Here is a 16,408-nt window from a genome sequence, read left to right as displayed (position 1 = left end):
TACGTGACACTTAACGAATACAAGTACGAAACACTTGTATAGAATTTCAAGTATGTGAAACTTGGGTATACATTTGAACGCAAGTATGAAAACACTTGTATGTATTTTCTTAAATACGTGATACTTAGCAAGTATGAAAACACTTGTATGTTTTCTTTTAAAAAATACAAGTACGAAATACTTGTATGGACGTTCAAAGTACGAGATACTTATATGGTATTTTAAGTACGTGATACTTGAGAAACTATATTGGCTTGACTTATATGTAAGCCACATTTAGTTTAAGTACGTGAAACTTATGTTCCTAAGTATGTGAAACTTGAGGAAAACCTTTATGATCAAGTGTTTGTATGACAACACTTGAAAGACTTTTAAAACATAACGAGTATATGTTAGCCACATTTGTTCAAGTACGAGAAACTTAAAAACATTAAGTACGTGATACTTAAACACAAGTATGAAACACTTGTGTGATTTCCAAACAGTTGAGTACGTAACACTTAAACACAAGTATGAAACACTTGTGTGATTAAGTATGAGCACACTTATATGCCTTAAAAACCATTCAAGGTGGAACGCTTTTAAGTACGTGAAACTTAAAATTCAGAACAGGAAATCATGTGTGAAAGATTTGCTAAAAGTACGAAATACTTATGCAAACAAATGATGCTTAAACAGTACGAAATACTTAGATTGAAAATTGCATACGAACAGATGCAGCAAACATGGAAGCCGAGCAAAACATAAAAGTTATGCCTCGAAGGGCTGAATACCTGTTTTAAAATAAAGTATTGATAGTACTGGTACCACGCAGGGTAAAGAAGGCTATGGTCATACAAGACCAGCCGGATGATTTTTAAAACTACCTGTTTACTATCTTAATCCAGGTTCTGAACCTCAGGAGGGACATCAGCCTCATCAACAGCAGTAGCAGTTTGTACCTCTAGGATAACAATCTCAGTGGACACTTCCAGAACAGATGATTGCACAACGTCATTTTGTGCTTCAACTTGTATTTCTTCATCAACATCTGCAAAATCGTCAATCTGTTGATCAACATCGTCTGCTGGAGCTGCAACTTGGCGACTTGGTAGATCATTCTCAACCCATAGGGAAGAATCCTCAGCAACTCCTGCCTTTGTAAGGCACGCCTCCCAGCAAGCAACCCAAATTTGGTCTTGAATATCAGGCATTTGATCGACATAACTTGATGTTGTGGCGTCAAAACCCTTCTGATAACCATCTTCAAAGGATGCCTTTTTCGTGCTGTCCATCTCGGCCAAAACTTGATGCAGACTCTCCTCCGTGGTCACAAGCTTGCCCTTTGTCTCAGACAAATCAGCTTTAGCTTTGTCTCTCTCTCTCTCTAATCTCGTGACTGTTCGGATCAGCCTAGTGTTGTCATTTAAAAGCCTGATCCTCTCGGCTTCAGCTTCCTGGAATTTTTGGCCCAGTACGACCATTTTTTGGATAAACTATAGCAAATACCAAAACGTGAGTAACTTTTTTCTTAAAACTTACAAAGATGAAGCTTTAAAAAAGAGAAGTTTTTATTACCTTGATTCCACTGACGAGACCAGTGGACACAAGTCGATCAGGGGGAGACAAAGACTCTTTTTGTAAGTCAACAGGGAGTAGCAACCCTTGGGCCAGAGCAAGTGCTGTCTCCGACGAACTAGCACTATCCCCGACGTGAACGGGACGGTCTCCTCTAGTGAATAGAGGAGTCCATGTTTGAGGAAGTACTTGGGTAGTTGGTGAAACGGGGTGATGTGTTTCGGTGTCTGCTTGAGAAGCAGTACCAATAGGGTCTTCTGATCTAGGTTGTTTGTCTTTGTGAGCATCACTGGCCTCTATGGTAGTCTCCACTTCACGAGATGAAGTGGAGCGGTTCGAACCTCCTCTGTTACGACGGGGTGCAGGAGGGGCGTTCCCTGTGGAAGCTACCCGACCAGATCCCCGTCCCCGAGAAGAGACGGTGAGGAGAGAGCTGAGGTTTAAAGGCTGACGTGTCATGGTGCTAGAGTTAGGAGAAAATTGAGAGTAACCTGAAGAGGATGATTGACTGGTGTCAAGATTCACTACTGGCTGTTCGGGTTGAAGAGGAATGACCTGTTTGGATCTTCGAACTCTAACTCGAGGTAGCAGAACTCCTTCGGAAATAGGGATTTCACCCAATTGACAAGCTACAGTTACTCCTGCGTTGGCTCTTGTGCTCCTAGGCTGAGAAGCAGTTGATGTGGAGGCAGCACTGGTGCTGGGGTGAGCAAGCCTCCTGTCGATAACACCTCTGTACGCAGGATCGTATCCCAGAAGCACGTCAGCGTCACGACCCCGACCAGCTGTTCGGGTACCAGGCACGCCTTTATATTTTAGGACTTTGTTAATATCCTCTGTTCGGATGTTGCTTGGTGTACGTCTGGGACGATGATTAACGTTTTCAGCTGCAAAATTCAAATCGAAAAACCAAATTTAGTACATGGAAAGGCTACGAGAAAGCAGTAAATGAAGAATTGTAAAAGGGTAAAATCAAGAGCATACGTGGATAGCCCCATATGTGGGGGCAATGGAGCCCCAGCACTTGGCCATCTTCTCCTAAAGGCTCGAATGCTCCAGTCACATAGAGGAAGTCGATCTCGTGGTCACGAGCAGAATCTGGCAGATTGAGCACGAAGCGCTTCTCTGCTCTCCTAACTTTGAAGTAGTAAGTATTGTACTTAGGGTTTAGTACTATACTATACCAACACTGGATGTCCCAGATTCCTAAATTGGTCTCTAGAATCCCATTTAGGGCTATGGTCCCCATTATCAATCTGAAAACGTTCGTAGAAACTTGCATGGGTGTAAGACGGTACCAGCTTAAAATCTGGCGAAGTAATGGATGAAGGGGGAAACGGACCCCGCCTTCGACAATGGACACGATTGGGATACACATTCTATCCCACGATCCAGCGTCCCTATCCGCTCCTAATGGGGCGAGTTCAAGCCCTACGTTTTCAGGAATATTGTATTTTTCTCTAAATGCCGCCGTGGCAGCTGGGGTATCACAAAGCTTCCTAAACTTACTGGGTCTAGGAGGGTTGTCATCCGCCATGAGTATATTCAGAAAAGAAGAAAAGATGGAGATGGGTACGAATTGAAACCCTAGAAACGACCCACAAAATCTAAGAATGAGATCTCAGATGGAAACCTAAGAAGAAGAAAGGGAATGAGAGCGAGAATCTTACAAGAATATTGTGACGATTCCCTGGAGTGCAATCGAGTTTGCAGACGGCGGCAATGGCGGAAAGCTTTAAAGAGAAAAACTGAAAGTTTGAATGTTTTGGATGAAAAACCAAAAAGAGCCCTTTCAGGAGTTTAAGGGTAAGAGACGGAGACGAAACGTCTCCTCTCACGCCGTTACAAGTCAAAGTAACGGAAAGCAGAAACCGTTCTGACGCCGTTTCATAGAACGTCAGTTCAAAATTAATGCTAGGCATATGAAACGTGCCACGTGGAGTCACTTACCCCGAAATGGTATAATGACAAAGGCGCCAAAAGGCATCAATGAAATATTGAAATTATGACTGCACGGGATCAGAAGGGTCTGGTCTAATTAAAAATTCAGTTTCTAAAAAGCATCATATATTGCCCCCGAACAGTGGTAAATAGATGAGGCTGGGGAGCAATTGTAGGGAGGTATTCCCGGGAAACACACATCTAGTTGCCGAACACGTGACGTTTGGGAGCACGTGGTGAATACGACTGGACTTATCGCCGGGCAGTATGAAGAACAGCGATATGGAATAAATGAGAAGTCCTTGGTCCATGCAATCTGTTCGGCTGAATAAAGACCAATGACATGACAAGTCACTGGAGTAAACTCTCTGTTCGGCAGATAAGAGACATTCTGATTATGTTTGGACCAAGTTACATGTGAAGTAGATGGTCCAAGCCGACTGTTCGGTTATGATACAGCCGAACAGATGATGTAAAGAACCAAGCTTGTGATACGAGTAATCACGGGTTTAAGGCAATGCAATCGATATCCGAATAAATGGTACGTGGGACCATAGTTTGAATATAGACAGGACAGTCCTCGTCCTAAACAAATGTTCGGCAATATGGACCAGTGACATGAGAAGTCAATGGTCCAGGAAGGTTGTACGAGTTTAAGGACCAGTTACAAGTGAAGTGATTGGTCCAGACAGTATGTTCGGCGATGAGAATGCCGAACAGATAAAGAAATCCAATCAGATGTTGGAATAAAAAGAACACTCTGGAAGGATCCAGAAACAGTGGTATTCCGTTAAAGGATGAGATCCCGAGAATATAGGATCTGAGAAAGATACCCAACGAGTATGGGATGTTCGGCTCTTAGTGGAAAAGAATCCTAAAAGGACTCTTTTCCATAAACTGATAAAGGAAACGAGATTCCTTGATATCCTGGGTTTCCTATACGAGTTAGGAATCCTATGGCAATAAGGATGCTTGGGTAACAAGCATACGAAAATATATAAATATGAGGTAAACCTAGAGGAAAAAGGTACGCAATACATTGCATTCTTATTGCTTTCCTACTGATAATTAGGGTTTGATTGCTAGTACGTGATACTAACTTTGGCATCGGAGGGCCTTTGTCACGAGAGACAAAGGTGCACTCACCCCCTGTCTATTTTGCAGATTAGGGTTCAGACGACGAGTTAGGATTCCGGTGAAGAGGCACGAATAAGCCGTTGCGATCCAGTTGATTCGAAGTACCAATTGTTTTCATCCCCTACAATAGTATAGTTGATCTTAGCCAAAAGATCAAGAAAAGATACTACAATTGATCTATTTTATTAATCTTTGATACTATACTTGATTTTGTGCAAAACGTAGTGAACAGATACTGCACTTCATTTTGGTTAAAAGATCGAAAACAGGTACTACATTGATCTTTTTTTAAATTTTTGATACAGTTACTACAGTGATATTTTTTTTAATTTTTGATACTGCACTTGACCTTAGCCAAAAGATCAAAAGTAATTACAACCCTTGATGTTTTTTTTGATCGACGATACTACGCTGGATCTATTTTTTATATCGACGATACTCCATTGGATCTTAGCCAAATATTTAAGAACAGATACTACATTTGGCTAAGATCATGTGTAGTATCGTCATTAAAACAAATCAAGTGTTGTATTGGCGATGAAAAAACATTCAAGTGTATTTTTTCAACCAAAAAAAAAGATCAAGCATAGTACTTATTCTCGGCCTTTTGGCTAAGATCAAATGTAATATCGCCAAAAAAAAAATTGGATAAAGCCTAGTATTTTCTTTTATTTTTTTCCTTAGATCTAGTTTAGTATTTTGTTTCTCGGATTTTTGTGTAAGATTCAGTGTACTATTTTCGACAAAAAAAAAGATCGAATATAACATCTGTTCTCTACCTTTTTTTTAAGTCCCGTTTATCGGCGATACTTCACTTGATCCTTCTTTTTATCAGTCTTATTTCACTTGGTCCTTCTTTTCATCGATGATACCACACTTCATCTTGGCCTAAAGTCTAACGCTTTATCTAAGCCTAAAGTCTAAGGCAATATTAGACTTGATCTTCTTTTTATGATCGGCGATACTACAGTTGATCTTAGCCAAAAGATTAAGAAAAGATACTACAATTGATCTTTTTTATTAATCTTTGATACTATACTTGATTTTGGGCAAAAGGGTGTGAACAGATACTGCACTTCATTTTGGTTAAAAGATCGAAAACAGATACTACATTGATCTTTTTTTAAATTTTTGATACAGATAATACAGTGATTTTTTTTTTTAATTTTTGATACCGCACTTGACCTTAGACAAAAGATCGAGAATAGTTACAACCCTTGATGTTTTTTTTGATCGACGATACTACGCTGGATCTTTTTTTTTTATCGATGAAACTCCAATGGATCTTAACCAAAAATCCAAGAACAGATACTACATTTGGCTAAGATCATGTGTCGTATCGTCAACAAAATAAATAAATCAAGTGTAGTATAGGCGATTAAAAAAAATTCAAGTGTATTTTCTCAATTAAAAAAAAAGATCAAGCATAGTACCTATTCTCGGCCTTTTGACTAAGATCAAGTGTAATATCGCCGATAAAATAATGGATAAAACCAAGTATTTTCTTTTATTTTTTGGCTAAGATCTAGTTTAAAATCTTGTTTCTCGGATTTTTGCCTAAGATCCAGTGTACTTTTTTCGAAAAAAAAAAGGATCAAGTGTAACATCTGTTCTTTCCCTTTTTGTTAAGACCAGTTTTATCAACGATACTTCACTTTATCCTTCTTTTCTTCGGTGATACTTCACTTGATCATTGTTTTCATCGGTGATACTACACATTATCTTAACCAAAAATCTAACACTTCATCTAAGTCCAAACTCTATGGCAATATTACACTTGAACTTTTTTTTATGATCGGCGATAGTGTAGTTGATCTTAGTTAAAAGATCAAGAAAAGATACTACAATTGATCTTTTTTTATTAAACTTTGATATTATATTTGATTTTTGGGCAAAATGCTGTAAACAGATACTGCACTTCATTTTAGTTAAAACATCGGGAACAGATACTACATTCATATTTTTTAAAATTTTTGATACAGATACTTCAGTGATCTTTTTTTTTTATTTTTTGATATTGCACTTGACCTTCGCCAAAAAATCATGAATAGTTACGACACTTGATTTTTTTTATTTATTAAGGATGCTACGCTGGATTTATTTTTTTTATCTACAATATTACAATGGATCTTAGCCAAAAATCCAAGAACAGATACCAATTGACAAAGATCATGTGTAGTATCGACAATAAAATAAATAAATCAAGTGTAGTATCGAAGATTAAAAAGAAAATTCAAGTGTATTTTTTCAACTAAAAAAAAAAGATCAAGCATAGTAACTTTTCTCAGCCTTTTGGCTAAGATCAAGTATAATATTGCCGATAAAAAAAATGATAAAGCCAAGTATTTTTTTTTTTTTTGGTCAAGATCAAGTTTAGTATCTTGTTTCTAGGATTTTTGCTTAAGATCCAGTGTACTTTTTCGACCAAAAAAAAAAAAGGGATTAAGTGTAACATCTGTTCTCTCACTTTTTGTTAAGACCAGTTTTATCGACGATACTACAGTTGATCTTAGCCAAAAGATCAAGAAAAGATACTACAATGGCTCTTTTTTATTAATCTTTTATAATATACTTGATTTTGGGCAAAAGGTTGTCAACAGATACTGCACTTCATTTTAGCTAAAAGATTGAGAATAGATACTACATTGATCTTTTTTAAAATTTTTGATACAGATACTACAATGATCTTTTTTTAAAATTTTTTGATACTGCACTTGACCTTAGCCAAAAGATCGAGAATGGTTACAACCATTGATTTTTTATTTTGATCAACGATACGACGCTGGATCTATTTTTTTTATCGACGATACTCCAATGGATCTTAGCCAAAAATCCAAGAACAGATACCATGTGGCTGAAGATCATGTGTAGTATCGTCAATAAAATAAATAGATCAAGTGTAGTATCGGAGATTAAAAAAAATTCAACTAAAAAAAAAAAGATCAAGCGTAGTATCTATTCTCGGCCTTTTGGCTAAGATCAAGTGTAATATTACCTATAAAAAAAATGGATAAAGCCTAGTAGTTTCTTTTATTTTTTGGCTAAAATCTAGTTTAGTATCTTTTTTCTCGGATGTTTGCCTAAGATCTAGTGTACTTTTTTCGACAAAAAAAAAAAGGATCGAGTGAAACACCAGTTCTCTTACTTTTTGTTAAACTAGTTGTAACGCCCCTAATTTTGGGAACGTTAAAAGGATAATTTCAATGAAAATTAAATGGAGTCTGGCTCAATATTACATCATAATCCTAAAACAAGTACTTTTATTCGAATAAGGGAGGGAACTAGGGTTTCTATCTACTGCTCCGCTTGTTCCTCCATCTTGGTCAGCTCCTCGGCTCCAAAGGCTTTCAAGGTGTAGAGTTCACCCTGCTCATCTATAAGATCTCACACATTATACCAGCGTCGCCACCAATATAATATGTCAGGGTCACCAAAGGTAACACCGTGAGCTACAAAAGCTCAATAGAATAACTCATACCCTTTAACCCTTAAACTTACGAACAAACGATCATAAATTCAATGATTTCCACATAGGTCATACATATTCGACAAAATAGTTAACAATGACACATCCACATTCATTATCTAAACTAACGTTGGTGTCCATGATTTTTTGAGTTTCTCCTACTCGACTCCTCGTAGAGCGTGTCACCATTTTCAACATTTAATAACCATATCAACATTTCCAAAATCGTTTTTAACACACTTAACCTCGATTTCGTCCTTCTAGTCTCCCGAGCATCCTCACAATGGTTTCGCAGCACCGGGTTCTTATTGGCACACTTTGCATTGGCTCCTCTCCGCAGATAACCAAGCCACACACCCAACCTCTGTTCCGCCTTTCCGGTCTCCCGAGTATCCTCACAATGGTTCTGCCGCACCGAGTTCCCATTGGCACACAAAACACACACCACACAATGGGCTACCACGTCCGGCCACATTGCGGTTTCCAAAACATTTCACCTTTTCAAAACACGTCTTTTCATTAACCACACCCTAGGTGTCATGTCTCTATTTTCTTGATTTTTGTGTCTCGTTTTCATGCAACAACTCCGCGGTAGGACATTTCACATACGTACTCATAATTCATTCATTGTAATCTTAAAACTAAACTAGCAAGATTATCCAACTCTATATTACAAATTATGCTCAAATCACCGCTTAAAGCATAACGCCACATGTATGGACGCCCTTGGAGTGATAATCACTTATGCTTTACAACAAGACAAGTAATACAAGCAATTCATGTATGCATGCTCATAACCATCCTAAAGATCAAAATACGAATACTTCTATCAAACGATAAAGTCTTACCCTTTGAAAATCGTTCTTTCTTCCTTTGTGGGAAGTTCAAAACAACACATGTTTATTGAAGTAAAAGTTCATTATTCAACACCTTCATATCACCATTAGCAAAACGAGTTTGTTACCCATCATGCATTCTAAACATTATAAGCGATAGATAACCTTATCTACTTAAAAATATTTCATGTTATACCTTGAACTAAAGAGTAAAGACATCCTATTTTTCAACATACGGTTCTACGCTATACGTTGAGTTAAGTGGATAAAGGACTCTACCTTACCTCTTGGCGGTTGGTCAGTTTTGAGAGTTGGTCGTCGGTTTTGCGAATCGGCGGCATAACGGCTCCGAAGTGATTCGAAAGGAAGAGAGATGGATTTTCTCTTCCTAGAAACAACTTTGCTATCTAAATAAGGCTACTTTAAAGATCTAAGGGTGGTTTGGTGGTAGCTCTCAAGAACTTTGAACTTTGGTACTTAGAAAGCTTAGAATTTCGAGAGAAAAGTTGGAGCAAAGAGTGAAGGTGTGAGTTTAAGCTTGGAATGGCTTGCTATTTATAGGCCAAGGCTCTCCTCCTTCCCTCTCTCACCCAAATACCTCTCTCTCTCTCTCTATCTCTCTCTCTCTCTCTCTCTCTCTATATATATATATATATATATATATCTCATCTTTTTCTCACCTTTCATGCTTGATTGAAAGCTTGATGGGTTAGGTCAAGGGTTGCTTGCACATCTCCCACCTAGTTCTAGGCTTGCATGGCTAAATTTAGTACTTTGGATTTGATTTTGGAAAGATTGGTAGAGGAAATGAGGGGTTGTACACGATTTGGTGATTAAAAGAACATAAAAGGACATTGGAAGATAGATTTGGCTTGGAGAAATATATAACCATAGATTGAAAGGATGAAAGATCAAGGCAAGGTACAATCCAATCTCTCCCTCTCTTCCTCTCTCTTTCTCTTTCCCTCTCTCTCCCTCTCTCTCTCTCACTTGTACAATATATATTATATAAATATGTATGAGTATGACCAAGTATATATAGATAAAAGTACATAGGTACTATGTGATCTACCTAGATTTTCAAGTCATAATTTCTTATTAAAATAACCTAATGGGCACATATTCCATTATACTATTATATCTATACACACATGTCCAAGTTTTCAAATATAAATGTAGGTACTATTAGGTACCATATAATCTATCAAGATTTTCAAGTATCAAATAAAATATATGGCAAAGATTTTCTTATTAGAATAATTCAAGAAGTACTTGTACTTATATATTTATTAGTGTACTTAGAAATCTAGGAAATTAGATATTCACATATCTTTAATGCATATAAACACATGGAAAAATCTAGGAAGTGATTTATTTAATAAATCCTAGTACTAGTTAGTAAGACAAACTTATTATCCAATGGATAATATTTTTTCTTACATTTTTTGACCAATGGATAAAAGGAATAAGGTAATATATACTTAAAATAACCCAAATGTCCTTTAAGCATGTGTATATAAGTTTATATACAACTATATATGAGTACTTTATCAAATCTAACACAAAATATCCTTGATAGAAAATTTAGGTTTCCTATTGTCCAATGGATAAAAATTTTCCTACCTTTTATTGTCCAATCGGTAAAGGTTTATCTAAGGTTAGGTTTTTCCAACTAATTGGTTAGAATCTAACTATACTTGCCAAGTAGGTTTTCTAACCAGGATATTTACTTGATTTTGGTCAAAAGGTTGTGAACAGATACATCACTTTATTTTAGTTAAAAGATCGAGAATAGATACTACATTGATATTTATTTAAATTTTTGATACAGACACTACAATAATCTTTTTTTTTAAATGATAGTACACTTGACCTTAGCCAAAAGATGAAGAATAGTTACGACCCTTGATATTTTTTTTGATCAACGATACTACGCTGGATCTATTTTTTTTATCGACGATACTCCAATGGATCTTAGCCAAAACTCCAAGAACAGATACTACGTTTGGCTAAGATCATGTGTAGTATCGTCAATAAAATAAATAAATCAAGTGTAGTATCGGCGATTAAAAATAATTCAAGTTTATCTTTTCAACTAAAAAAAAAGATCAAGCGTAGTACTTATTCTCGTCCTTTTGGTTAAGTTCAAGTGTAATATAGCTGATAAAAAAATGTATGAAGCCTAGGGATATCTTTTTTTTATTGGCTAAAATCTAGTTTAGTATTTTGTTTATCGGATTTTTCCTAAGATCCAGTGTACTATTTTCGACCAAAAAAAAAAAGATCAAGTGTAACATCTGTTCCCTAACTTTTTGTTAAGACAAGTTTTATCTGCGTTACTTCACTTGATCCTTATTTTCATCGGTCATTTTTCACTTGATCCTTTTTTTCATCGGTCATTTTTCACTTGATCTTTTTTTTTCGTTGGTGATACTACACTTTATCTAAGCCTAAATTCTAATGTAATATTACACTAGATCGTTTTTTTATGATTGGCGATACTACAGTTGATCTTAGCCAAAAGTTTAAGAAAAGATACTACAATTGATCTTTTTTTATTAATCTATGATACTATGCTTAATTTTGGGCAAAATGGTGTAAATAGATACTGCACTTCATTTTAGTAAAAGATCTAGAACAGATACTGTATTGATCTTTTTAAAATTTTTGATACAGATACTACAGTGATCTTTTTTTTAATTTTTGATACTGCACTTGACCTTAGCCAAAAGATCAAGAATAGTTACGAGCCTTTATGTTTTTTTTGATCGACGATACTACGCTGAATCTATTTTTTTTGTCGACGATACTCCAATGGATCTTAGCCAAAAATCCAAGAACAAATACCATGTGGCTAAAGATCATGTGTAGTATCGTCAATAAAATAAATAGATCAAGTATAGTATCGGAGATTAAAAAAAATTCAAGTTTATTTTTTCAACTAAAAAAAAAAAATCAAGCATAGTACCAATTATCGGCCTTTTGGCTAAGATCAAGTGTAATATCGCCGATAAAAAAATGGATAAAGTCTAGTATTTCCTTTTATTTTGTGGCTAAGATCTAGTTTTAGTATCTTGTTTCTCGGATTTTTTCTTAAGTTCTAGTGTACTTTTTTCGACAAAAAAAAAAAAAAAAAGAGGATCAAGTGTAACATTGGTTCTCTAACTTTTTGTTAAGACCAGATTTATCGGCGATACTCCACTTGATCCTTCTTTTCATTGGTGATACTATACTTTAGCTTAGCCAAAAATCTAACACTTTATCTAAGTCTAAAGTGTAAGGCAATATTACACTTGAACTTTTTTTTTTCATCGGCGTTACTACAGTTGATCTTAGCGAAAAGATAAAGAAAATATATTACAATTGTTCTTTTTTATTAATTTTTGATACTATACTTGATTTTGGACAAATGGTTGTGAAGGAATACTGCCCTTCATTTTAGTTAAATGATTGAGAACAGATATTAAAATAATCTTTTTTTAAAATTTTTATACAGATACTATAGTGATCTTGTTTTTAATTTTTAATACTACATTTGACCTTAGCCAAAAAAATCGAGAATAGTTACGACCTTTTTTGTTTTTTTTGATCGACGATACTACACTGGATCTATTTTTTTTATCGACGATATGGAAATGGATCTTAGCCAAAAATCAAAAAAGAGATACTACATTTGGCTAAGATCATGTGTAGTATCATCAATAAAATTGTAACGACCTTGATTTTTGGTAAATAAAAATTTCGTTAAAATTTTAAATTTTATTTTTATTACATGGATTTGCTTGTAAAATTACTTTTTTTATTTCTAATAATCCGTTATAATTAAACTTGAGACTTATAAAATTATATCTTTTCGCACCAAACAATCTAGTCATTTTCTAAAGACAAGTATGCTTATAGAAGCATTTGTTTGTTTTCCTACTGAGTAAAATAAAATCTTTAAATTATATTTCTTGTCTAGAAATTCTGCTTGGCAAGTAGAATTAGCTTCAAACCAATTGGTTAGAGAAACCTAGTTACCAATTAACCTAGTTACATTCTCCTAACCTTAGATGGACCTTTTTGACCAACTTTGAGCATTGTGAACCTTTTCAATCCTAGACTAGAAAATCACTATATCTTCCAAGTATACTTTTATTTTATTTTTTATTTCTTCTCTTTCTTTACCCTTGGGTCAATAATTACTAGGAAAAATTTTATCCCTTGGGTAATAAAAGTAAGTCAATTCCCTAGATTTTCTAAGTACTTATATATCTAGATATATGTACCTTATAGGGTATTTTACTAGATTTCTTAGGTACACAAATAACCTTATATATAGGTACATGTACCTTATAAAGATATTTTTCCTAAATTTGCTAAATACACCTATATATTTATATATAGGAATATGTACCTCATAGCCATTATTATATTTCTAGGGAATCCTAGACCATACTTCTAACCTTTGCCCATTGGATAATAAATATTAGGAAAATATTTACCCTATAGATAATAGAAAACCTAGACTTGCCATTGACCTCCAAAGATATTGTACAAAGATTTTTAAGTGCACATATGTGGTTATATATAGATATGAGTACTTCCTAGCTTATTTTATTTCTAGGAATCTTGACCATATCTTCTTTAGATTGACATTTGAAAGCCTTACTCTTTCCTAGACTAGATCACATAGTACTTAAATATACTTATATATGCATAATTATATATATAGGTACCTTGTACTAATGAGAGATGGAGAGATATGGGAGAGATTTGGAGAGTACATTGACATGATTTTTTTACATCCTTACAACCCAACCTTTGAACCATTACTTCTTCTTCCATCAAATCTTCCTAAAAATCTAACCTAAGTACAAAATCTAGTCTTTCAAGGTCATACCTTTCATAATTGTCCCTTTACCCATTGGACAATAATTGTTAGGGAAAATTTTATTCCTTGGGTAATAGCCAAGAATTTTGCTATAAATAGCACTCCATTCTCACCATTCAACTCACACCTTCCATTCTTCAACTTTCTCTCTCTAGAAAGTCTTGTATTCTTGCCTTGTTCTTCCTTTGTTCTTAGTGTTCTTGAGATTCTTCTTGAGTTTTTCAAGAAACTCATCCTAGGCCGCCACTAAATCACCACTCGACCACCGTTTCGATCCAAAAAGTTTAAGTAGTTTGGTCAAGAACTAGTTTCGAGAGAAACATTTCTCTTTTGAAGTTGCCGGAAGCTCACCGTAGGAAGTTACTCCGTCCGACGTACTTACTTTTTTCGTAACCATACCTACCGCCAAGAAGAACGGTAAAATACCTCTACTTACCTACTCTACGTATATTGTATGTTGTTTGTATATCGAAATGCATGGAAGTATTCGTATTTTGATCTTAAGGATGGTTATGAGCGTGTATATATGATTACTTGAATTACCTGTTTGATGTTTGATAAAGCATAAGTGGTATCCATTCCAAAGGCGTCCGTACATGTGGTGTTGTGCTTTAAGTTGTGATATGAGCATGATAGAATAATATAGAGTTGGATGATCTTGCTAGTTTAGTTTTAAGATTACAATGAATGATTTATGATTACGCATGAGAATAGTCCTGCCGCGGAGTCTTTGCATGAAAACGAGACACGAATATTGAAAAAGTAGAAACATGACACCGAGGGTGTGTTAATGGCAAGGTATGTTTTGAAACCGCAATGTGGCCAGACGTGGTAGCCCATTGTGTGTAAGAAAACCCGCAATGTAGCCGAATTTGGTAGCCATTGTGTGGATTTGCGGAAACCGCAACGTGGCCGGACTTGGTAGCCCGTTGTGTGAATGAAAACTCACAATGTGGCCGGACTTGGTAGCCCATTGCGTGGATTGTGAAAATCACAATGTGGCCAAACTTGGTAGCACATTGTAAAGATTGTCAATGGGGCCGGACGTAGTAGCTTCATTGGTAATATGGCTTGGTTATCCGCGGAGAGGAGTCAATGTAAAGTTTTGTGTGCCAATGGGAACCCGGTGCGGCAGAACCATTGTGAGGATACTCGAGAGACCGGAACGGTAGAACCGACGTTGGGTGTGTTAAAACGATTTTTAAAATGTTGATTGGGTAAATGAAAAGCTGAAACTAGTGATACGGTCTACGAAATGACGCGTAGGAGAAACTCAGAAATCATGGACACCAACGAGTGTTGAATAGCGAATGTAGATGTTTCATTGTTAACTGTTTTAGTTAGATATGTATGTATTATATGGAAATCGTTAATTTTGTGATCTACTGCATGTAAGTTAAGGGTTAGTGGGTATGGATTATTCTATTGAGCTTTCGTAGCTCATGGTATTACCTTTGGTGACCCTGACATATTATACTTGTGGCGATGCTGGTATAATGTGTCAGATTTTGTAGATGATCAAGGTGAGTTGTACACCTTGGAGGCCTTTGGAGCTGAAGAGCTGGTTAGGATGGAGGAGCAGGCAGAGCTGTAGTTAGTAACATTCCCTCCTGTAACGCCCCTCAATTTTGGTCAGTAAAAATTTCGTTAAATATTTGAATTTTATTTGAATTACTTATTCTCTTGAGTGGCTATATGATTCTTGTTAATTTTCGTTGTAGTTAAATTTTGGTCATTGTTTAACTCTCGACTAGAAACCCTACTTGACCAATTTAGTTAGTTTCCAACCGACTACTTGAAGGAACCGAGCAACCAACTTACCTAGTTGCTAGATGAACCTTTTGGACCTTTTGAAACTTTTGAAACTTTTGCCTTTACCCATTGGTCCATAATGTTAGGGTAATTTTTTTTTTGTCCATTGGACAATAAGCTTTTGACTAAAGTACATGTAGTCTTTTCAAAATCTTATTTAAGTATAAAAGTACTCATACTTCTTTTATCCTTTGGTCTTTACCCGTTAGAAAAAATTATTACCCTTTGGTTAAAGCCATTAGTCATTCCTTTGATTGATTTGTACTTGAAAGACTTGAAGATTTGACTTATACTTTATTATTATTTAAATGGGGAGAATCCTAGCCTTTTTATTTAATTGGGGTACTTGGTACCACACATATATTTAAATATAGGGCTTTTGTCATATGCTTTAAAGGACAACTTTAATTATTTTAAATAAAAGTTTCCTTTTAACCTTTGTCCATTGGACAATAAAAGTTAGGGGAATTATTGTCCATTGGGTAAAAGGGTTAGTCTTTCAAACAAGTACATGGGTTCATTAAAATAATATTTTTCTTAAACCCCATGTGGTAAAGTACACATTATTTTATTATTAAAGTACTTAATAGCCTTTAAGGCCTAAGATTCTCCTAAGTACTCTTTTATTATTTTATATTGGGGTTTTGTACCCAATTGGATTAATTTATTGGGGAGTTGATCTTCCTAGAGTACATTAGTACACTAGTTTATTTAAATGGGACATGTGCCTAATTGTAATTCTTTATTGGGTATTTGATTTTGTGAATCTTGTACATTTGTACTTTC

The sequence above is a fragment of the Rhododendron vialii genome, chromosome 1a (assembly GCF_030253575.1).
Source record: "Rhododendron vialii isolate Sample 1 chromosome 1a, ASM3025357v1".
Classification (NCBI taxonomy): domain Eukaryota; kingdom Viridiplantae; phylum Streptophyta; class Magnoliopsida; order Ericales; family Ericaceae; genus Rhododendron; species Rhododendron vialii.
This window is presented reverse-complemented; position numbering follows the sequence as displayed.